The 25339-nt window shown below is 37.8% G+C and overlaps 1 pseudogene; it reads left to right on the top strand.

The window, feature by feature from the left end:
- Nucleotides 1-23194: 23194 nt before the first annotated feature.
- LOC101015554 lies at nt 23195-24310 on the top strand (annotated as a pseudogene).
- Nucleotides 24311-25339: the final 1029 nt, after the last annotated feature.

The raw sequence follows: 25339 nt of genomic DNA, 5'->3' as shown, positions 1-25339 counted from the left end.
ACAACTTAGAGAATATGTAAATAGTTGGGTAGTTGAAGAAACTATATATCAAGTACCATTTCAAGAAGCATGTTTACTGAGACCAGGCACATCCATGGTCATCTAAAATGTTTGTTCGCATATTTTCTACTCCTTTAACACATATGGCACTCAGCTATTTAGAGGTGTGAAACGCCATGCTTAGCTTTTGGACTTTCACCGCTCTTTGCCTACTTTATCCTTCTGAGTTCACTTGACTTTTCCAGTTTCCCAGTCTCAATGAACCCATGCACATACAAACACATACTCATTCTTGAGAAATTGTTTCTGTTTCTTATGAATAACCCGAGTAGGTTTCTGAGAACCACATCAGCGCTTAAGACATTGTATGTACTTGTTTAAATGTATGCCTCTGTGAGATTCTAAAAGCAAAAATAATGTTTCATTATTTGCTGATTCAACCAAACACTGCATGTTCTCCCTCACAGGTGGGAACTGAACAATGAGAACACTTGGACATAGGGTGGGGAACATCACACACGGAGGCCTGTCATGAGGTGGGAGGACAGGGGAGGGATAGCATCAGGAGATATACTTAATGTAAATGAGGAGTTAACGAGTGCAGCACACCAACATGGCACATGTATACATAGGTAACAAACCTGCATGTTGTGCACATGTACCCTAAAACTTAAAGTATAATAATAATAAAAATAATTTTAAAAAGGAAAAAAAGAAGAAAAGAAAAGTAAAAGAAAAATGTTCTGTGGTCCCCGGGGATTGCAACTTTTTGTAATCCATTGTAGATTGTTCTCTTACTTACAAACATCTCACCTCTTTTGTTTTTTTGGCACTGGGAGTAAATTCTAACACCCCACTATTCCTTCAACTAAAAACAATTACAATGCCCCTCCTGAAGAAGCAGCTGCCTTTGACTCTCTAACTTAGCCAGATTAGACATGTTTTAATTTTTTATATTGTCATGATAACTTACTCCAAACATACTCAAATGGTTCATAAATTATTTTAATTCCAGGACTGCACAATTCCTATTTTCTCTTCTTGCAGCATTTCTTTCACACTTTCCACTCATCCTTCCTTTACTTAGCTTATTAACGGGATATAGACTTTCTTGTAAGTAGAGATCAACTGTGAAATCAGGTTATTATTTTCACTAGTCAATATATAGGAACAATATGTGTTCCCTGACAGACAAATGGATAAAGAAACTGTGGTGCGTACATACAATGGAATATTTTTCAGCCTTAGAACAAAAAAGGAACGATACTGCCATTTGCAACAACAGAGGATGAGTCTGGAGGACATTATACTAAGTGAAATAAGCCAGAAACAGAAAGACAAATATGGTGTTATCTCACTTACATGTAGACAAACAGTCTGAGTATGCATTTAGGTAGGACAAAGAAGTCTAGAGATATAATGTATAGCATAAGGCCTATAGTTAATAATATTGTGTTGTATACTAAAAATTTGCTAAATGAGTAGAAGTTAGGTGTTCTTATCAAAAATGATTACTATGAAAGGTGATGAATATTGCTAATTTGACTGTATTAATCATTTGACTATTAATATGTATATCAGAAGATTATATTGTACATCTTAAGTGTGTACCAAAAATATGAAGTTAAAAAAGTGAGATTGAGTTAATGATATTGAAAATAATCTTATCAGTTTAGAGTTTGTAGGTAAACTCTTGTCCATGAGGCCATCTGTAGATGTGTATTCCTGACTTGTAGAATTCTCAACACTAGAACATTGCAGTAGAATGGCAAGGGAAGGAGTCAGCCTACCTCCTTTTACTTACATATCATAACCACATTTTCCCTCCTATTCCATTCATACAACTTAGTCTATTGGTTACATCTGGCTGCAAATGATACTGGAAAATAGCATTTATTCTTGGCAACCAGCTAATATTCAAGGTTCTCCTACTATAAACAAAAATAGGAGAAAACATTGGGGGTACAACCTTCTGTCTCTGCTACTATCTACCCTTGAATATTCAAATACCCAAGTGCAAGCTTTTATGAAAAACAGAACACACTCATCCTCTCTAAACTGAACCTTACCAAGGAGACTACCAGCCAAGCCTGCTCAGAGACTACACCTGCCTTGAACTTCAAGGTGATGCACAGTCCTAGCCATCAGGTGTAGATGTGGTGCTCATTACCTGGAAAATTATAAAATAAGAGCAATTTGTCTCCCACCATCATATTAAGGTATAATCATATACAGTAGGAATAAGATTAGCAGAATAATAATCCACATTCAGAAAGAGGAAAATGATAAATACAGAAAGAACTGATCAAAAATAAAGATAAAATCCTATCATATGGTGACAAAGAAGACTCCCGAGAATAGAATGAGTTATTTGGTAAACTTATCTGGTAGCTTCTGCTCTTCGAGAGGAATGGAAATCTCTACCCATTTTTTTTTTTTCCAAATCCCCTATGTTTTGACTTCTGAGGGATTTTCCCCTACTTTTTATCCTCAGTGGGTATAGCAGAAGTTGACATTTCACTGTGTACCTTGCATAGGCTGCACATTTTTCTCAGATTGACCCGTATTGGAGCAAATTGGAGTCCAAGGAGGAGCTTTAAGGTTAAGTTATCATAGTGTTTTACAGGCCAGGCTTGTGATTTCTTCAAATACTCTTTGAAAGATCTTTTTTCTTCCCCAGATCCGTGTGCAGGCACCAACAGTCAAAGATCACCTCCAGAAATATTTTTTCAGCCTGAAGAGTATGTTTCTTTACTTACTGGCCTCCATGTTCTGCTCATTTTCCTTTCAAGGAACTGTTGGTACCATGAGGCCATTTAAAACAATAACTTTGATTGGGAAAGCAACACCTTAATTATATTTTTTGTCAGTGGCCTGGTTCTCATGGAGATGCTTGAAACGGTTTGGGTAACAAGTTTCTCTCTTTTTACAGCTGTCATGTTGCAAACAACTGCATTCATTTCAGAACTGCAAATAGTTGGTTTTGTCAATACTGTCAATGTGGTATTTTCAAATTACCAGGTTCTAAGTTTACTGACACATATCAAGTTCAAGAAGTGCTTGAATTTATGTTAATTGATTTCCACATACTTCAGTTAAACATTTTCTAACAGCATGAGCCAGACAGAGATAAATTGGATACATTGCAATTAACATAGGTGCATTTTCTATAGGCTATTTTTCTAATATAACAGCAGTTTAAGAGTTTGAAGTGTCATTATCAAATGTGTAGTTTAACTCACACATTTTACAAATGCACAAACTAGACCAAATCAAGTTTCAAGCTAAGATATTTTATTCTGTAAACAATGCAATATCTATCTAAAAGCACTATTGTACAATTGTTTGTGTAAATAAAACTGTCTTTGAACTTGATGTGTTTTAAAGGTGGCCATACATTTTTGTATTCTGATTTGCTTTTCTGGCATATAGAACCTTTGAATCTTTAGAATTAAATATAATGAAAAAAGAAAAGTTATGAAAGGTATGACTGTATTTTTATCAAAAATTTTTATTGGCCGGGCGCGGTGGCTCAAGCCTGTAATCCCAGCACTTTGGGAGGCCGAGACGGGCGGATCACGAGGTCAGGAGATCGAGACCATCCTGGCTAACACGGTGAAACCCCGTCTCTACTAAAAAATACAAAAAACTAGCCGGGCGCGGTGGCGGGCGCCTGTAGTCCCAGCTACTCGGGAGGCTGAGGCCGGAGAATGGCGTGAACCCGGGAGGCGGAGCTTGCAGTGAGCTGAGGTCCGGCCACTGCACTCCAGCCTGGGTGACAGAGCGAGACTCCGTCTCAAAAAAAAAAAAAAAAAAATTTATTGTACTGATAAAAGATGAAAAAGAAGATTAAAAACTGATTTAAAAATTAATCCTTAAATCTCCTCTCCAAGTGATTTCAGTTTCCAATTAATAAGACAAGATTTTAAGACTTCATATTACATACAATGAGATTTGTGTTATCGTCATGGTTGTTGCAGCAAATAACCAGGGTTTAGTTTATTTTAAAAATAAAAATAATCCTTGAATCTCATTTTAGTAGAAGATTTGATGGGTAGGAAAGAGAAGTCACTAATCTGCGTATTACCTACATGTAGTCATACTGGCTCTCCCTTGGAGACAATATTTAGATAAAAGATAGAAAAAAAAGTGAATAGTCAAAAATAAAAGACTGTTTGCTAAGTCAGGAATAAAATTCTTGGGAACACTGATATTTTGGCAAGTTCACCACCTCACTTAATTATTTCTCAAATAACCTTGTGCTGGATGCCAAATTGGACCTTTCTAAAAACTGTTTGAGGAAAATTTAAATTCAAGTTTAAAACATGCAGGAAATAAAAATGTCAGCACAGCATTTCTTTTAGATGTTATTCATCAGGACCTTTCTCCTTCCAGATAGTAACAAAAATTATTAACCTTTATAATAAATTATTATCACAAATAAATATTCTGCCACTTTATTTGGGGGGAATTTATTGATCATTTTCCTCCAGAATTAACACTGTACTAAGGCAAAGAGGTACACAATCAGAAAAGAGTTTGTGATAAAATTTTCTTTCAGTAAGTTTAAAATATGCATATGTAGGCAAGATTCAAGCCTTTCGAGATTGACTAGCTACCAGTAATTTTCTAAGTAAATACAAAGCTGAAAGTAGGGAATGAGCAAAAGTTTAGTACCAGGTAGATCTTTGTTTTATTATTGAATCTTTCACAGGTTAGTTGTATAATTACCCACAACTAACTCAAACACTGAATCTTGGTATTCTTATCTGTAAATTAGGGATAGTGGTATCCCATATAAAATAATGTGTAATATTTGTTGGTTATTGAATATTCAACTCAATTAACACAATAAGATAAAGTATTATTGCATAAATGAGATGTACAAAAAAATTTTAAAATGTGAGAAAGCAGTAAAAGTCATCTTGTGCTATAATGCTGTTATAACCACACATAAAACCAGGGGCAGTTGTGGGGAATTGTAACAAACACTTATGAGGCATTAGATACTGTTATTATCCCCATTCCCCATTTTACAGATAAGGGAGTTGAGTCACAGAGAGCTTAATGATCTGCCTTAAGTTGAGTAGCTAAGAAGTAGATAGGTTAGATTGTGCCCAGACACAAAGACAGAGTTTAAATGCTTCACCCCACTGTCATACTGCCTTCTTTCTTTCACATTTGGTAAGTTGCAAACAAAAACAAGCATTTTATTCTAAATGGTGTATAACACAATTAGTAAAACTAGAATTATATTTTCAAAACTACTGAGGCATTCTGAAAGGTGAAAAAAAGCAATCCCACATAAGATATAGGAAAATGAAACAAAGAAAATGGCAAAAACAAACAAACAAACAAACAAAACTTTAAAAAGAGGAAACACAAAATAAGAGGACTATATTAGTGCAAAACATGTTGCATTTATTATTTCATAAATGCAAACAGTATGAGTTCATCTATGAAAATGAAAAAAACCACTATAGAACTGATTAGAAGAAAAAGCTCTACCATATGCTCTCTATGACTGGAGCTCTTTGCTGGAAATGACTCAGGCAGTTTAAAAGTAAAAGATTAACAATTTCATGAGTTAAATGCAAGCAAAAGGAAAATAATAATGAGTTTATTCCAGACAACTCTTCAGTTCTTGACACATAAAACCAGAAACCTTGATGATTATCATCAACTTTGAAGATTGTTTATTTTTATTAATCTAGTTTTTATCTCCATAGCAGGGCCAACCAGCTTTTCTCTTCCATTTTTCTCATATTGTGTTGTCACTGACATCAAGCCAGTTCCTCAGGCAGAAATCTAAGGGCCAATTACTCCAACATCTCCTTCACAGATTGCGAATTGGTGACCAGGTTCCATAACTAAGTATCTCTTAAATTAATTGTCTTCACTACATATTCACTCTACTATCATCTTTCATTCTCTTACAAGAATAATGCAACACTTTTTAAAAAATTAGCCTTTTTAGTCCTGTCTTGCTTCAGCCACAGCCATCCCCCACTCAATACCTTTATGTCTTAATTCAACAACACAACAAAAACAAATAAATCTCAGTTAAGTGCATATTGCGTGTCAGGCATTGTACTGGAGCTATGATGATGAATAAATTCTATGCAGTCTCTGTCCTCAGAGAAGTTTTAGGCTGCTAGGTAGAATACACACATGTATACTACCACTACCACATTACTTAAGTTCATAATAAGAGTTGACCGAGACAACCTAATGTTTCCTTCAACTTAACCAAACTTTAGATAGGCTTCTTCTTGCCTATGAACCCCTGAACTCCCTTCTCACTTCAGCCTCCATAGAATCCAGATAGCCTAACTAGAGAGGTCCATGACCTCCCTTTCCTTAGAGCACTTACTTAAAGAAAACTTCTAATTACAAATTAGTTCTCTGACCCTTTGAAATGCAAATCTTTTTAAAAGCCTTCTGCCAGTTTTACAACCCAGGAATGTCTTTCTCAAGTATCTGGGAGCCATTTTTTTGGAAATATAATCAAGGAAGATAGGGCCTCTATCTCCCAGTTTCGGTGAAATGGTAGGAGCTTAAGTTCTCTGGGGACCTTGCTATAGTTGTAAAACTACATCCTGCCCTGAAGACGTGAGAAAGTGTACTCTTCATCTGGGTAAAGCCAATAATCAAACACAGATGGCCTAAGATCCCCTTCCCTTATACGCATCTTAAAAATTTCTCTGCCCTTTGTTTATGTGAAATTGAGTTGAGACTGTGCTCTGGTTTCTCTACCCTGTTTCAATAGCCTTGAAAAAAGTCTTCCTTCATTGTTTACCTTTATCCAGTGCAATTTTTGATTTGACAAAGTTTAAGAAGAGACAACCTGGACTTGCTTTCACCATCCTCACATGGATGGCTTCCTTTCATCCCCAGTATCACTTCAGATATCACTTCTTCACAGTGGCAATATCTAACCTGTTCTTTTTCTTCAGAGCACTTGTCCTGAGTTGTAAATACTTATCGACTTGTCTTTATTCATTTAATTTCCTATAAGCTAAAGTTCAACAATGTGTCTGGCTCACACCAACACTTCAGCTGAATGAACACATGAACGTGGACAATCTGGGGCTTTGAGACTAAGATGAGTGATGAGTAGGAGCTACTCAGGCAAAGGTGTAAGAGAGGAAATGAGGTTAGAGTGTTGTAAGTGGAAAACATATGGGTACAAGTCTTAAAGCAATAAGGAGCTTGATGCAATTCAGGAGCTTTGCAATGAACAGTGCTAGATGGAGATTAGGATAATAAGGAAAGCTTCATGAGCTGAGGGTACTGAGATAATACATTGACCCAGACAATGTGAGTTAAAATCAGCTAGACACATTTTTCTAGAATATAAATCTATATATGTCTTTCATCTGCTTTAAATCATACAACAGTCTCTCATTTGCTTCAGAAACCCATAATATAACATGAAAGAGCCTTCATATTCTGCTTTTTACTTACAAGTCTAGGTTCTTCTTTTACCTTGTTCCTCATGGATCCCAAACTTCAGTAATACTAAACTGCTTGCAGTTCTCCTACTGTGCCAGGCTTTTTCTAATTTAGCTTTTGATGTATTGCTCTTTCTTTGACTTTACATTTGGCTAATATCTATCTTTATTTTAGAATATAGCTCAACTGCTGAATATTCCTGCAAGATGTCTTCACCACTTTCCACTGCATTTAGGTTAAATGAACTTACCCTGTGCTGCTCAGTACTCATGGGACTGTCTCCATGATGTTACTCACCACACAATTTTATACATGTGGTGTAAAGTCTCTCTGTGAACTACCACCTTCTCCCACAACTACACTGTGAACCCTTGACTAGAGGAAGAAATGTGCACTGTCTTTGTTTTCCCAGTACATCCCACCATACCTGACACACAGTAGATACTCTAATTAGTAAGTTAGTTAGTTTTTGGATGAATGGTTAAGAAAATAAGTAGCTTCACAAAGGAAGAGGGAAGGAAAGGTTATCACTGCTCTTACATTTGATCCTCTGCTCTGCAAGCAAAATCATTTGGCTGATGTTTATATTCTGAGGAAAAACTATACAGCAGGTCCTCAAATAACATATTTTCATTTTAATGTTAATGGGAAAAAAAAATTCCTGGCTAGGGTCACTGTTGGCACATTCTCCCTGTGTATGCATGGTTTTCTCTAGAAACTCTGGTTTCCTCCAACATCTCAAAGATGTACATGTTAGGTTCATTAGTGTATCTATATTGTCCCAGTCTGAGTAAGTGTGGGAGTGTGTGGGAGTGTGCCCCGCAGGGTGACATCCTGTCAAGGATGGGTTCCCACCTAGCACCCTGAGGTGCTGGGATAGTCCCCCACCATCTGCAACCTTGAACTGGAATAAGGAAGTAAATAATTATGTTACTTGTTTTTATTAATTTGTCTTACTTGTATGTATGGCTTACATTTATTTCAAAGTTTAATATTAGAGGTACGTTAGTCTTCATCTAGAAGTATTAGTGATTTTAAATATCACCAATATTAGAAGTGTGTTGGGCTTACAGTCTAGTTGAAACTACAGTGAAGTTTATATCAGTTATGGTTTCTTTATAAGTTGTTTCCCTTAAAGTTACAGTTTCCCAGAACCTACTGACAACTTTAAGTGAGGTCTTAATGTTTTTCTAGTTTCTCTGCTGCCCTCTGAGTGAAGTTCAGATTTTAAATTATCATTTCATATCCAACATAGTAGCATTGACAAAATACCAATTATGTTGTTCAATAATTCTTGGGCAATAAAACTTGAGTGGGTTACAGTTATGGATAAAGAGGATAGGGCTAAGAATGAGTCTAGAAATCTATATTTGCTTTATTTTACTGTGGTAACAAATAGCCACAAATTAGTGACTTAAACCAATACAAGTGTATGATCTTACAAAGTTCAAAGTGGATCCAACTAAGCTAAAATCATGGTGTCAGTAGAGCTGCATTCTGTCTGGAAGCTTTAAGGGACTATTGCCCATATCACTCCAAACCTGTTTTCATCATCACATCTCCTTCTGTGATTCTCCTGCTTCTTTCTTTCCTTGTGATTCTTTTTTAATTACAAAGACCATTGTGATTACATTGATCCCACTCAGATAATTCAGATTAATATCACCATGTCAAGACCCTTAAATTAATTTCATTTACAAAGCCTCTTTTACCACCTTTATTAATTTTCTCGGGCTACCATAACAAAATACCATACACTGAGGGGCTTAAAAAATAAGACATTTATTCTTTCCCAGTTTTAGAGGCTAGAAGTCTGAAATCATGATTTTAACAAATGCAGTTCTGGATGCTCTAAGGGAGAGTCTCCATTTCATGCTTATTTTGCAGCTTCTGGTGTATCCTCCCAATCTTTGATGCTCCTTGGCTTGTAGACTCTAACATAAAATAGATACTCCAATCTCTGCCTCGATCCTCACATGGCATCTCCCCACTTTGTACATGTAACTTCACATGATCATCTTCCCTCTGAATGCCTCTGTGTTTGTTTTCTCTTGTTATCAGGGCATGAGACACTGGATCAGGACCCACACTTATCCAGTGTGGCCCATATTAACTAATTGCATAAATACATACAAAATACCTACAGCTCACTTCAGTTAGAACTGAAAAGAATCCACTCTACAAGGAATAATCCATCTAGAGTGGAAATAACTACAGAAAAGAAAACACATAATTATATTATAGCAAGTGTTGAGTTAATCAAGACACACACTCATTGCTACTGTATTTGTTTGCCCTTAGGCTTTTCATACAGTTCAGAGGATAGTAAACTAGTTATTAATTTTATTAAATTACTCAAACTGTATAATAAATGCCTTATTTTTTCCTCTTGCTCTGTGTATTTTATCTGCAGATGATATGTTACTTTGTTGTACTGGAAGTACAAATTTGAACCAAAGACATATTTGAAAATTTCTAAATAAGTTATTCTGAATGAAGAAATAAAATATGACTATTTGCAATAGAATCAGGAAGAGGCATTTCTCTCTCTCTCTATATATATATATGTATGTCTATATACACACACATATATATACACACACATATATTTAATAACAGGCCTTTAAAATAATTTCTTAGGGTTTATGATTTAGTTAAATAACTTTTTTAGAGAATAGTAGAATCCATGTTTATAAAACTAATGTTCTTGGGATATTTTAACAATTGTTGTATTTCTGTCATATCAGAATTTAAAAAGTTGAGCAGAGGAGCTAGTTCCTATATAGCATCAAGACATTGTACTAGGAATATAGCCAAAGGTGAAGGAGGACATGATGATCTGTCTCTTTCATCTCCCTATTACTATTACTCCCTATTACTATTGTTATAAAAGGGGACTTTTGACCTGTTTCTAAGTCTGGAGGCTATTTTAATGGCAAATACTATAGTTTTTCTATGTTGCCTATTATTTTATTTCTGTTGTCTCATGAAAGTCTTAAAATTATATATATATAATTATACATATATATATTTAAATATGCACACATATATATTCAATACTACTGAATATACATACTACATTCTGGTTTTCAATACATGATTATACTGAAATAGGGATTAAGTAAACAGTCAGAAATAGAATTTGTTATCTGGGTCAAAAAATTTAAGAAATGACTGTGGTTGGAAAAATAGGGTTTTGCCCAGTTTTCTGTGTTATTTTAGAAAGGGGTTGCATGAAAGGTTAATACTATTTGTTAATCTTGACCAAGGAAAGAGAAACACAGAAAAATGAAGCTAATTTAGAAGATCAGGGCAAAAGCATATAGATCTGATTTTATGTGTCCGTGTGTGTGTATGTCAATAATAGTCATCTATGTCACATTTATCAAGTTTTATTTAAACTTGAAAAATATAATAATACAGCATTTCTCTAAGTTTCTAATTCTGTTAAACCAATTGTCTAACAATTGGTAAATATTGGTTTGAAAAAGTAGAATTGCTATTTTAATTGGTAGATCTAGGAATGTTTTAATGTATTATAAAAAAGAATGAAACTTTTACTCACACCTAATAATAAACACAGGAGCAGAATTCAAGAAGTAAAGTAACTTCCCTCCTAAATATTCGGGTCTTCTGCCGGAAAAGACAAGTAGAGAATGGAATGTAATTTCTAAAATGGATCCTTTACAAAGTCACATTGTGCTGCTTAATGACACGTAGTTCCTGATAAGCATTCCAAATTACAAGGTAGTTGTTTAAATAGAATTGAAACCAAGGGCTTCATTGATATGCTTCCTAAAACAAGGGGCTCTTTTAATTACAAAAATCTATGCTGCTTTCTTTCCTGGCAGCGTTTGTGGGGGCTCCCATCAGAAAGTTCTCACAGGCAGCCAAATGCAGGAAACACACAGAGGTCCTTTGCTTTGCATAGTTGCCTAACACTCCACACTCTACATAGCCATAAACCTTCCCAAGGCCAGGAATCAATGAATGTGTTCCTATCATATTTTAAATAGTCAAGGGAATGAACAAAATGGAATGCATGTTATTTTATTTTCCCTTTTTATTATTCTATAGCCATATGACACAAGATATTGGCTCACTTGGTCTCTGTTCACTAAACTCCAGGGTAGGAGAGTAAAGATAATTGGCAAAAGTACTGTTTATTACCAATTATACCTTCCACCTTAATCAGATTTGATTTTTCCTCCAACCACAGGAATTCTGATGAGTTGTATGTGTATATATGTGCATGTGTTGGATTCATCTATACAACCTCCTTTTGTCTACCCAGAGATCATCCCTCATTTGGACCTTTACAATTTCTGTAGATTGACAGCCCAATAATTATCTGGTCCATGAGTTTTTACTTAACATTGGTGCTACTGACATATCTGTATTGTTTCTGAAATAGTCTAATATTTAAATATTAATAATATAGAGATCCTGTGTACCTTTTTCCTAGATTTCTCCAGTGGTAGTATCTTGAAAAAATATACCAGAATATCAAATTCAGAATACTGATATTGATATAATCCACCTATTTTATTGAGATTTTCCTGGTTCTACCTGTGTGTGTGCATGTGTATTTAGTTCTATACAATGTTATCATATGTGTAGATTTGCATATTTACCACCATAGTCAAGATACAGAATAGTTCTACCAAAACAAAAGTCCTTTGTTTAACACTTTGATAACTACACTCACCCTTTTACATGCCACTCTGGTATCTATAATCCCTGGTTGTTATATTTAGTTTTATAATTACCTTTTATTTATTGCCAGAACTACTGAGTTTATTAATGTTATTGATACACTTCATTTTTAAATAAATTTAATGTAAATTAGCATAAAATATGTGCAGATTTAGAAAACATGTAAAGAAAATTACAATACAGGTGAATGGGGACTTGAAAAATGTATGAAAAATCAACGAAGTTTAGGAAATATTGCAATTGGTGATAATATGGGGAGAGTTAATTAAATAGGCTGAGGAAATTACTTAAATCAGAGCATATGTTGTACATTCAGGGGTTAGAGCAATGATTCTCAAACTTTAGTGTGCTTAAGCACCCATCAAAATCACCTGGAATTGTTAAACACTGATTACTAGGCACCATTCCCAGAGTTTCTGACACAGTAGGTCTGATGTAGGGTCTTGGAATTTTCATTTCCAAAAAATTTCCAGATGGTGTTAAGCTGCTAGTCACATTTTGGAAACCACTGGAGTAGGCTTCTGTTGGGTAGGGCTCAACATACTCAGTCTGAATACTACGTATGTTGAATACTCAGACTGAGAAGTAGGAGCTCAAATGAAGGAAGAGACTCTCTGAGAAGTCTTTATGGTAACAGGCAATGTGAAGCAATTGTAGGTTTCAGAGGCAAAGACACGTGGCTAAGGCAGACTTTAGAAAGAATAATGTAGTGATCACTGAGCTAAACAATTTGAGAGCAAAATATATGAAAATAGATTCAAAGGCAGAGCAAGATGGCAGAATAGAAGGCTTCACTGATCATCCCCTCATCCACGAGGATACCAATTCAACTACCTACACAGAAAAGAACACCTTCATAATTACCAGAAATTAGGTGAGCACTCAGAATGCCTGATTTTAACTTCATATTGCTGAAAGATACACTAAAGAGATAGGAAAAACAGTCCTGAATCACTGATGCCAGCCCTCTTTTAACCACTGGTAGCAGCTGCCTGGCACCGAAAGCATCTCTGGGCACTGGGAAAGGGAGAGCACAGCAATTGTTAGGCATTGAACTCGGTGCTGTTCTGTTGGAGCAGATAGGAAAACCACACCAAACTCAGGTGACACCTGCCCATGGAGGGAGCATTTAAACCAGCTCTAGCCAGAGAGGAATTGCAGATCCCAGCAGTCATCTGAACTTGAGTTGCTGCAAACCTTCCACCAATACCTACAGTGCTGTGTCTCCAAGTAAACATGAAAGGCAGTCTAAGCCATGAAGACTGAAACTCTGAGGTGAGTCCTAGTGCTGCACTAGGCCAAGAGACAGTGGAGTGGAGTGGTATACAACATGCTGAGACACCAGCTGGGGCAGCCAAAAAGGTGCTGACAAAACCCTACTCCTAATCCCAGGCTGCATAGCTCAAGGCTCCAAAAGAGACTCCTTTCTTCCACTTGAGAATAGGAGAGAGAAGAGTGAGGAAGACTTTGTCTTGCATCTTGGATACCAGCTCAGTCAAAGCAGGATAGGGCGCCAGTCAAAGTTGTGTTCTAAGCCCTATCTCCCAGATGACATTACTAGACACGCCAGGAGAGAACCCACTGCCTTGAAGGAAAGGAACTAGTCTTGGCAATATTTATCACGTGCTAACTGAAGATCCCTTGAGCCCTATCAGCAGTGATAACCAGGTACTACCTAAAAGGTCCTAGGTGGACCTCTGAGATTTGCTGGCTTCAGATGAGACTCAGCTCATTACCAGTTGTGATGGCTCCGGGGTAAAACTCCTTCTGCTTGAGAAAAGCAGAGAAAAGAGTAAAGGGGACTTTGCCTTGCACCCAAGGTAAGATTGTGGCCATAGAGGTATAAAGCACCAAGTGGGCCTTTGAGGTTCCTAATTCCAGGATCTGACTCTTGGATGGCATTTCTGGACCTGCCCTGGGCCACAGGGGAGCCCAAAGCCCTTAAAGGGTGAGCTCTACGGCAGGCAGCATTCATCGCAAGCTGACTGAAAAGACCCCAAGCCTTAAGGAAACATCACCGGTAGTCTGGCAGTAGTCCATGTGGCCTGGGGTAGTGGTGACTCCAGAATGAGACTCTTCTGCCTTTGGAAAGGGGAAGGATGAGAGGGAAGGACTGTGTCTTGTGATTTGAGTGCCAGTTAGCCACAGTACAATAGAACACCATGTAGACTTCTAAGTTTTTTTACCCTAGTCCCTGACTCCAAGACAGCATCTCTCAACACCCCCCAGGACTTGGGGGACCTCACTATGCTGAAGGGAAGAACACAGACCTGAATGGCTTTGCCACTAGCTTATTGTAGAGTCCTAGGGTCTTGACCAAACATAGGCAGTAGCCAGGGAGTGGTTACAGTAGGCCGTGGGTGAGAACCAGTGCTGTGCTGGCTTCAGGTCTGACCTAATATGTCACTGTGGTGGTGACCAGAGGGTGCTTGTATCACTCCAACCCCAACTTTAGATGGCTCAGAACAGAGTGAGAGAGATACCGTTTGCTTGGGAGAAAGTAAGGGAAGGCAACAAGAGTCTGTGCCTGGTAATCCAGAAATTTTCCCAGATCTTGTTCAAGACCATCTACAAGTCTTCAAGAACCACAGTGTCACTGACCTTCAGGTGCCTCCTAAAGCAATATACCTTAGATCACAATACCCAAATCCTTTCAAGTATCTGAAAAGCCTTCCCAAGAAGGACAGAAAGAAATAATCACACACAGTGAAGACTACAATAAATACCCAATTCTTCAATGCCCAGACACTGAAGAACATCTACCAGCATCAATACCAACCGGGAAAACATGACTTTGCCAAATAAACTAAATAAGGTACTAGCAACCCATCCTGGAGAAGCAGACATATGTGACTTTGCAGATAGAGAAATCAAAATAGATATGTTGAGGAAACTCAAAGATATTCAGAATAACACAGAGAAGGAATTCAGATTTTTATCAGATAAATTTAATGGAGATTGAAATAACTAAAAAGAATGGAGCAGAAATTCTGTAGCTGAAAAATTCAATTGGTATACCGAAGAACGCATTGGAATCCTTAGCACAATGAATCAAGCAGAAGAAACAATTAGTGAGCTTGTAGACAGGCTATTTGAAATTATACAGAGAAAGTGAAAAATGAATTTTAAAAAGTGAAGCACACCTACAGGACCTAGAAAATAGCCTCAAAAGGGCAAGTTTTTGGCCTTAAAGAGCAGGTAGGATAGGGTTGGAAAGTGTGTTCAAAGAAATAAAAATATAGAAATTCCCAAACCTAGAGAAAGATATCAATATACAAGTACAAGAAGGTTATAGAAAACCAAGCAGATTTAACTCAAAGAAGATTACCTCAAGGCATTTAATAGTCAAGCTCCCAAAGGTCAAGAATGAGGAAAGGATCTGAAAAGCAGCAAGAAAAAAAAAAAAAAAAACATAGAATGGAGAACCAATATATCCAGCAGAAGAGTTTTCAGTGGAAACTCAAAAGCCAGAAACGAGTGACATGACATATTTAAAGAGCTGGCAGAAAGAAAAAAAAGAAAAAAAAAGAAAAAACTTTTACCCTAGATGAGCCTATACAGCAAAAACATTCTTTAAACATGAAGGAGAAATAAAGTCATTCCCTGACAAACACAGAAGGACTTCAACAAAACTAGTTCTGTCCTATAAGAAATGCTAAAGGGAGTACATTAATCAGAATGAAAAAATATTAATAAGCAATAAGTAATCACCAGAAGCTACAAAACTCACTGGTAATAGTAAGTACATATACTATTATAACACTAACCACAGTTAGTAGAAATGAGTTCACCATTTCTATTAAAAATCTAGGTAGAAATTAGTTCATAATTTCTATTAAATGGTGAACCAATAAAAAATAATAAGTAGTTGTAGTTACTATATTTGATGGGTTTATCATATCTACTAAATGATGTAGAATCAATTCTTTCTTCAAAACTCAGCTTCTGTACTGCGAGTTTGAGAAAGGAAGGCTTTTGCTGCCAGTACTACAGTTTTGACTGCTCTCTGGGTGAGCCCCAGTTCATCAGAGTGGAAATTTTCCTGGATATAGGTATGAGGTTTATTTCCTTGTACAATGTTAGTGATGGGTGCCATATCTTTAGATTCACCAAAAATTATGTTAGAGAGCCACTCTGTTCATTTTTTGCTCATAAATGTGAAGCTCAAGAGGATCAGAGCTTCCTGAGTAGCTGTCCTGTTATTAATACAGGCAGTTCCACTCCCACAATTTATTCTGGGGAAAGTAAATAAACATGTGAATGTAATCATATGTAGGAAGTTTCCGTGTGCCCATAGCCAGAGCTAAGAACTTTTCTGCTAGATACACATATTTTACAAAGGGATAGAAGGGAAATATCAGTCAATTTGTGTACCATAGACAGAAAGTAATTATATTAATTAGGGGAAAATTACATTTTACATATAAAATGATCTGTTGCCTACAAGAAACATGCTTCACCTATAAAGACACACATGTACTGAAAATAAAAATAAAAAGATATATGTGTCAATGCAAACAAAAAAGATTAGCAGTCACTATATTTATATCATTTCTACTAAATGATGAACCAATAAAAAAAAAAAAACTATAACAACTTTTCAAAACACAGTACAGTAAGATATACATAGAAACAAAAATAAAGTTAGAAGCAAGAAATTAAGGGAGAAAGTTTTTATTAGTCTCCTTTTTGCTGGTTTGTTTATTTATGCAAACAATGTTAAGTTGTTGTGAGGTTAAAATAATAGGTTATAAGATAGTATTTGCAAGCTCCATGGTAACTCCAAACCAAAAATCATACAATGGATACACAAAAAATAAAAAGCAAGAAATTAAATTATATCACTAGAGAAAATCATGTTTAATTAAAGATAACAGGAAGGAAAGAAATAAGGAGAAGACCACAAAACAACCAGAAAATAAATAACAAAATGGCAGATGTAAGTAATAACACTGCATGTAAATAGACTAAACTCTCCAATCAAAAGACACAGACTGAATGAGTTAATGAATAAGCAAGACCCATTGATCTGTTGCTTACAAGAAACACACTTCACCTATAAAGACAAATATGTACTGAAAATAAAGAAATAAGAAAAGATATTCTGTGTGCCAATGGAAACCAAAAAAGGGCAGGAGTCACTATACATATATCAGATAAAATAGATTTCAACACAAAAACTATAAGAAGACACAAAGAAAGTCACTACATAATGTTAATGGGGTCAATTCAGCAAGAGGATATAACAATTTAAATATATATGCACCCAACACTGGAGTACCCAGATACCTAAAGCAAATATTATTAGAGCTAAAGAGAAAGGATAGTTGGCTTGGTGTGACTGGCAAGATGTTTGAATTGGAACAGCTTTGGTCTGCAGCTCCCAGAGAGATCAATGCAGAAGGTGGATAATTTTTGCATTTCCAACTGAGGTAGCCAGCTTATCTCACTGGGACTGCTTAGACAGTGGGTGCAGCGCACAAAGGGGGAACCAAAGCAGGGTGGTGTGACACCTCACCCAGGAAGCACAAGGGGTCAGGGAGCTCCCTCCCCTAGCCAAGGGAAGCCATGAGGGACTGTGCCGTAAGGAACAGTGTGCTCCAGCCCAGATACTATGCTTTTCCCATGGTCTTCACAACCTGCAGACCAGGAGATTCCCTTGGGTGCCTACACCACCAGGACCCTAGATTTGAAGCACAAAATGGGCAGCTGTTTGGGCAAACACTGAGCTAGCTGCAGTTTTTTTTGTTGTTGTTTTTTGTTTTTTGTTTTTTTCATACCCCAGTGGCACCTGGAACACCAGTGAGACAGAGCCATTCACTCCCTGGAAATGGAGCGGAAGCCAGGGAGCCAAGTGGTCTTGCTCAGTGGAACCCACCCCACAGAACCCAGCAAGCTAAGATCCACTGGCTTGCAATTCTCGCTGCCAGCACAGTAGTCTGAAGTCAACCTGGGATGCTTGAGCTTGGTGTGGAGAAATACGTCCACCATTACTGAGGCTTGAGTAGATGGTTTTCCCCTCACAGTGTAAACAAAGCTGCCAGGAAGTTCAAACTGGGCAAAGCCCACTGCAGCTTGGCAAAGCTGCTGTAGCCAGACTACCTCTCTAGATTCCTCCTCTCTTGGCAAGGCATCTCTGAAAGAAAGGCAGCACCCCCAGTCAGAGGCTTGTAGCTAAAACTCCATTTCTCTGGGACAGAACACCTCAGGGAAGGGGCGGCAGTGGGTGCAGCTTCAGAAGACTCAAGCGTTCCTGGCTGTCAGCTCTGAAGAGAGCAGTGGATCTCCCAACACAGCGCTTGAGCACTGCTAAGGGACAAACGACCTCTTCAAGTGGGTCCCTGACCCCCGTGCCTCCTGACTGGGAGACACCTCCCAGCAGGGGTCAACAGACAACTCATACAGGAGAACTCCGACTGTAATCTGGTAAGTGCCCCTCTGGGACGAAGCTTCCAGAGGAAGGAATAGGCAGCAATATTTGCTGTTCTGTAGCCTCCGCTGGTGATACTCACACAAAGAGGGTCTTGAGTGGACCTCTAGCAAACTCCAGCAGACCTGCAGCAGAGGGGCCTGGCTGTTAGAAGGAAAACAGACAAACAGAAAGGAATAACATCAACATCAACAAAAAGGATGTCCACACAGAAACTCCATCTGAAGGTCAACATCAAAGACCAAAGGTAGATAAATCCACAAAGATGAGGAAAAACCAGTGCAAATAGGCTGAAAATTCCAAAAACCAGAATGCCTCTTCTCCTCTAAAGGGTCACAACTTCTCACCAGCAAGAGAACAAAACTGGATGGAGAATGAATTTGACAAATTGACAGAAGTAGGTTTCAGAAGGTGGGTAACAACAAATTCCTCTGAGCCAAAGGAGCATGTTCTAACCAGTGCAAGGAAGCTAAGAACCTTGAAAAACAGGTGAGAAAAAAAGGTTAGAGGAATTTCTAACTGGAATAACCAGTTTAGAGAAGAATATAAATGACCTGATGGAGCTGAAAAACACAGCACAAGAACTTAGTGAAGCATACACAAGTATCAATAGCCAAATCTATCAAGCAGAAGAAAGGATATCAGAGATGGAAGATCAACTTAATGAAATAAAGTGTGAAGAAAAGATTAGAGAATAAAGAAAAGGATTGAACAAAGCCTCCAAGAAATATGGGACTATATGAAAAGACCAAACCTACATTTGAATGGGGTACCTGAAAGTGGTGGGGGAATAGACCCAAGTTGGAAAACACTTTTCAGCATATTATCCAGGAGAACTTCCCCAACCTAGCAAGACAGGCTGATGTTCAAATTCAGGAAATACAGAAAAAAACACAAAGATACTCCTTGAGAAGAGCAACCCCAAGACACATAATCATCAGAGTCACCAAGGTTGAAATGAAGGAAAAAATGTTGAGGGCAGCCAGAGAGAAAGGTCGGGTTACCCACAAAGGGAAGCCCATTAGACTAACAGCAGATCTTTCTGCAGAAACCCTAGAAGCCAGAAGAGAGTGGGGGCCAATAGTCAACATTCTTAAACAAAAGAATTTCAACCCAGAATTTCATATCCAGCCAACCTATGCTTCATAAGCAAAGGAGAAATAAAACCCTTTACAGACTAGTAAATACTGAGAGATTTTGTCACCACCCGGCCTTTCTTACAAAAGCTCCTGAAGGGAGCACTAAATATGGAAAGGAAAAACCAGTACCACACACTGCAAAAACATACCAAATTGTAAAGACCATCAACACTGTGAAGAAACTGCATCAAGTAATGGACAAAATAACCATCTAGCATCATAATGACAGGAACAAACTCATAAGTAACAATATTAACCTTAAACGTAAATGGGCTAAATGCCCCAAATAAAAGACACATATTGACAAATTGGATAAAGAGTAAAGACCCATTGGTATGCTGTATTCAGGAGACACATCTCATGGGCAAAGACACACATAGGCTCAAAATAAAGGGATGAAGGAATATTTACCAAGCAAATGGGAAAAAAAAAAAAAAAAAAAAAGCAGGGGTTGCAACCATACTCCATGCCTGGCTGAGGAAATAACTTCTATGTGAGCACACTCCCTCACTAGTTCAGGCTTTGGCAATCAATGCAACTACATAATATTAAAAGAAAAAATGATAGTCTTTATTGACAGTAATAGCTATATTTTAAAATTTTTAATGCTTTAATTATAAATTGAAAATTATGATTTTTTACTTAAGTGCTCATTATGTACCAGGAAATTTACAGGCACTTCCTATGATGTGGTTTTTTCATCATTGTTTTATTATATGAAGAAACTGAGGCTAAAAGAAGTTAAATAACTTGCCTACTTAATCCAACTACCAAACAGCAAAAGTATGTTTCAGACACAGACTTGTGAGTCCAAAGCTTATGCTAACTTTATTACATGATATATCCTCTCAGACAGGATGGTTAACAGTCTACTGGTATAAGTTACAAGGTAGTGAAAGGTAGATGGAGTGGTGGATTGGCTAGGAGGTAAAGAGGTAACATAGGTAAAAAAAAAAAAATCGTTTGAGATAGCAGACTCTGTGCAGACTTGAGTTAAATCAACTTTAAGTTCTGTTCTGCTATTTACTAGCTCTGTAATAGTAAAATAATTATTTAATCTTTCCAAGTCTTACTTTTTAAATCTATTAAATGGGGATTATGATGAATAGCTTATAGAATTGTTATGAGATGTGCAAAGACAAATACAGGTTCAAAATAAAGGGATAGAGGGCAAATGGAAAGCAAAAATATAATAAGAAGAAAATTTTAAAACAAAGCAGGGGCTGCAATCCTGGTCTCTGATAAAACAGGCTTTAAACCAACAAAGATGAGAAAAGACAAAGAAGAGCATTACAAAATGGTAAAGGGAACAATGAAACAAGAACTAAATGTTCTAAATATGTATGCACTCAACAGAGGAGCACCCAGATTCATAAAGCAAGTTCTTAGAAACCTACAAAGAGACTACTCTCATACAATAATAGTGGGAGACTTTAACACCCCACTGTCAATATTACACAGATCAATGAGACAGAAAATTAACAAGGATATTCAGGACTTGAACTCAGCACTGGACCAAGAGGACCTAATAGACATCTACATAACTCTCCACCCCAAATCAACAGAATATACATTTTTCTCAGCACCACATCACACTTACTCTAAAATTGACCACATATTTGGAAGTAAAACACTCCTCAGCAAATGCAAAAGAATGGAAATCATAACAGTCTCTCAGACCACAGTAAAATCAAATTAGAACTAAGAATTAAGAAACTCACTGAAAACCACGCAACTACATGGAAATTGAACAAACTGCTCCAGAATGACTACTGGATAAATAACAAAATTAAGGCAGAAATAAATAAGTTATTCCAAACCAATGATCACAAGACACAATGTACCAGAATCTCTGAGACACCGCTAAAGCAGTGTTTAGAGTGAAATTTATAGCACTAAATGCCCATAGGAGAAAGAAGGAAAGATCTAATTGACACCCTAACATCACAATAAAAATAACTAGAGAAGTAAGCACAAACAAATTCAAAAGCTAACAGAAGACAAGCAAAAACTAACATCAGAGCAGAACTAAAGGAGATAGAGACACAAAAAAGTCTTCACAAGATCAATGAACCCAGGAGTTGGTTTTTTGAAAAGATCAACAAAATAGATAGACTGGTAGTCAGACTAATGAAGAAGAAAAGAGAGAAGAATCAAATAGAGTAAAAAATGATAAAAGTTAATATCATTATTGATCCCAGAGAAATACAAACTACCATCAGAGAATACTATAAACACCTCTCTGCAAATAAATTAGAAAATCCAGGAGAAATGGATAAATTCCTGGACATATACACCCTCTCAGGACTAAACCAGGAAGAAGGTAAATCCCTGAATAGACCAATAACAAGTTCTGAAAGTGAGGCAGTAATTAATAGCCTACCAACCAAAAAACAAAGCCCAGGACCAGAGGGATTCATAGCTGAATTCTGTCAGAGGTACAAAGAGGAACTGCTACCATTCCTTCTGAAACTATCCCAAACAATAGAAAAAGAGGGACACCTCCCTAACTCATTTCATAAGGCCAGCATCATCGTCCTGATACCAAAACCTGGCATACACACACAACAAAAAGAAAGTTTCAGGCCAATATCCCTGATGAACATTGAAGTGAAAATCCCCAATAGAATACTGGCAAACAGAATACAAGGTGAACTACAAATCACTGCTCAAGGAAATAGGAGAGAACACAAACAAGTGGAAAAACATTCTATGCTCATGGATAGGAAGAATCAATATCATGAAAACGGCCATACTGCCCAAAGTAATTTATAGATTCAATGCGATCCCCATCAAACTCTGATTGACTTTCTTCACAGAATTAGAAAAAAACTACTTTAAATTTCATATGGAACTAAAAAAGAGACCATATAGCCAAGACAATCCTAAGCAAAAAAAACACAGTGGGAGGCATCATGTTAACTGACTTCAAATTATACTATGAGGATACAGTAACCAATACAGCATGGTACTGGTACCAAAACAGATATATAGACCAATGGAACAGAACGGAGGCCTCAGAAGTAATGCCACACTTCTACAACAATCTGATCTTTGACAAACCTGACAAAAACAAACAATGGGGAAAGGATTCCCTATTGAATAAATGGTGTTGTGAAAACTGGCTAGCCATATGCAGAAAACTGAAACCGGACCTTTTCCTTACACTTTATACAAAAATTAATTCAATTAATTCAAGATAGATTAAAGACTTAAACATAAGATTTAAAACCATAAAAACCCCAGAGGAAAACCTAGGTCAATATCATTCAGGACATAGGCATGGGCAAAGACTTCGTGACTAACATACCAAAAGTAATCACAACAAAAGCCAAAACTGGCAAATGGGATCTAATGAAAGTAAAGAAATTCTGCACAGCAAAAAAACGATCAGAGTGAATAGGCAACCAACAGAATTGGAGAAAATTTTGCAATCTATCCATCTGACAAAGGGCTAATATCCAGAATCTACAAGGAGCTAAAACAAATTTACAAGAAAAAAACAACCCCATCCGAAAGTGGGCGAAGGATATTAACATACACTTCTCCAAAGACATTTACGTGGCTAACAAACATATGAAATAAACCTCAACTTCTCCGAGAAAACACCAAATGGTGGATGACGCCTGTGCAGCCAGGGGGCCCGGAGGCCCTGGTGGCCCTGGGATGGGGAACCGCGGTGGCTTCCGCGGAGGTTTCGGCAGTGGCATCCCGGGCTGGGGCCGGGGTCACGGCCGTGGATGGGACCCGGGCGGAGGCTGCGGAGCTCGCAGAGGCAAGGCCGAGGATAAGGAGTGGATGACGGTCACCAAGCTGGGCCGCTTGGTCAAGGACATGAAGATCAAGTCCCTGGAGGAGATCTACCTGTTCTCCCTGCCCATTAAGGAATCTGAGGTCATTGACTTTTTCTTGGGGGCCTTTCTCAAAGAGGAGGTTTTAAAGATCATACCGGTGCAGAAGCAGACCCACGCTGGCCAGCACACCAGGTTCAAGGCGTTTGTTGCTATCAGGGACTACAATGGCCACGTCGGCCTGGATGTTAAGTGCTCCAAGGAGGTGGTCACTGCCATCCATGGGGCCATCATCCTGGCCAAACTCTCCATTGTCCCTGTGCGCAGAGGCTATTGGGGGAACAAGATCGGCAAGCCCCACACCGTCCCTTGCAAGGTGACAGGCCGCTGCGGCTCTGTGCTGGTGCACCTCATCCCTGCACTCAGGGGCACTGGCATCGTCTCAGCGCCTGTGCCCAAGAAGCTGCTCATGATGGCTGGTATTGATGACTGCTACACTTCAGCCCGGGGCTGCACTGCCACTCTGGGTAACTTCGCCAAGGCCACCTTTGATGCCATCTCTAAGACCTACAGCTACCTGATCCCTGACCTCTGGAAGGAGACTGTATTTACCAAGTGTCCCTATCAGGAATTAACTGATCACCTTGTCAAGACCCACACCACAGTCTCCGTGCAGCGGACCCAGGCTCCAGCTGTGGCTACAACATAGGGTTTTTATACAAGAAAAATAAAGTGAATTAAGCCTGGAAAGAAAAAATAGAAAAAATCCTCACTGGTCATTAGAGAAACGCAAATCAAAATCATGCCAGTTAGAATGGTGATCACTAAAAAGTCAGGAAACCACAGATGCTGGAGAGGATGTGGAGAAACAGGAATGCTTTTACACTGTTGGTGGGAGTGTAAATTAGTTCAACTACTGTGGAAGACAGTGTGGCGATTCCTCAAGGAACTAGAACCAGAAATACCATTTGACTCAGCAATCCCATTACTGGGTATATATGCAAAGGATTATAAATCATTCTACTATAAATAGCCATGCACAAGTATATTTATTGCAGTACTGTTCACATTAGTAAAGACTTGGAACCAACCCAAATGCATATCAATTATAGACTGGATAAAGAAAATGTGGCACATACACACCATGTAATACTATGCACTCATGAAAAAGGATGAGTTCATGTCCTTTGCAGGGACATGGATGAGGCTAGAAACCATCATTCTCAGCAAACTAACACAGAAGCAGAAAACCAAACACTGCATGTTCTCACTCATTGATTGGAATTGAACAATGAGTACACATAGACAAAGGGAGGGGAACATTACACATTGGGGCCTATTGAGGGCTGAGGGGCTAGCGGAGGGAGAGCATTAGGAGAAATACCTAATGTAGATGACGGTTTGATGAGTGCAGCCAACCACCATGGCACGTATATACCTATGTAACAAACCTGCACGTTCTGCACATGCATCCCAGAACTTAAAGTATAATAATAATAATAATAATAAAAAATTAGAGAGAGATCGGCCCCAATACAAAAATAACTGGCAACTTCAAAATCCCACTTTCAGCACTGGACAAATCTTCCAGGCAGAAAATCAATAAAGACACATTGGACTTAATCTGTACTATTCAACAAATGGATATAATATGTATTTGAAGAACATTTCATACAATGGTTGCAGAATACATTTTTTTTCCTCAGCATGTGGAACGTTCTCAAGGATATACTATATGTTAGGTCACAAAACAAGTCATAAATCATTTTTGAAAACTGAAGTGATATCAAGCATCTTCTCTGACCACA

The sequence above is a fragment of the Papio anubis genome, chromosome 4 (genome assembly GCF_008728515.1).
Source record: "Papio anubis isolate 15944 chromosome 4, Panubis1.0, whole genome shotgun sequence".
NCBI classification, from domain to species: Eukaryota; Metazoa; Chordata; class Mammalia; order Primates; family Cercopithecidae; genus Papio; species Papio anubis.
Note: the sequence above shows the minus strand (reverse complement) of the source record. Positions and strands in the feature narration are given on the sequence as shown.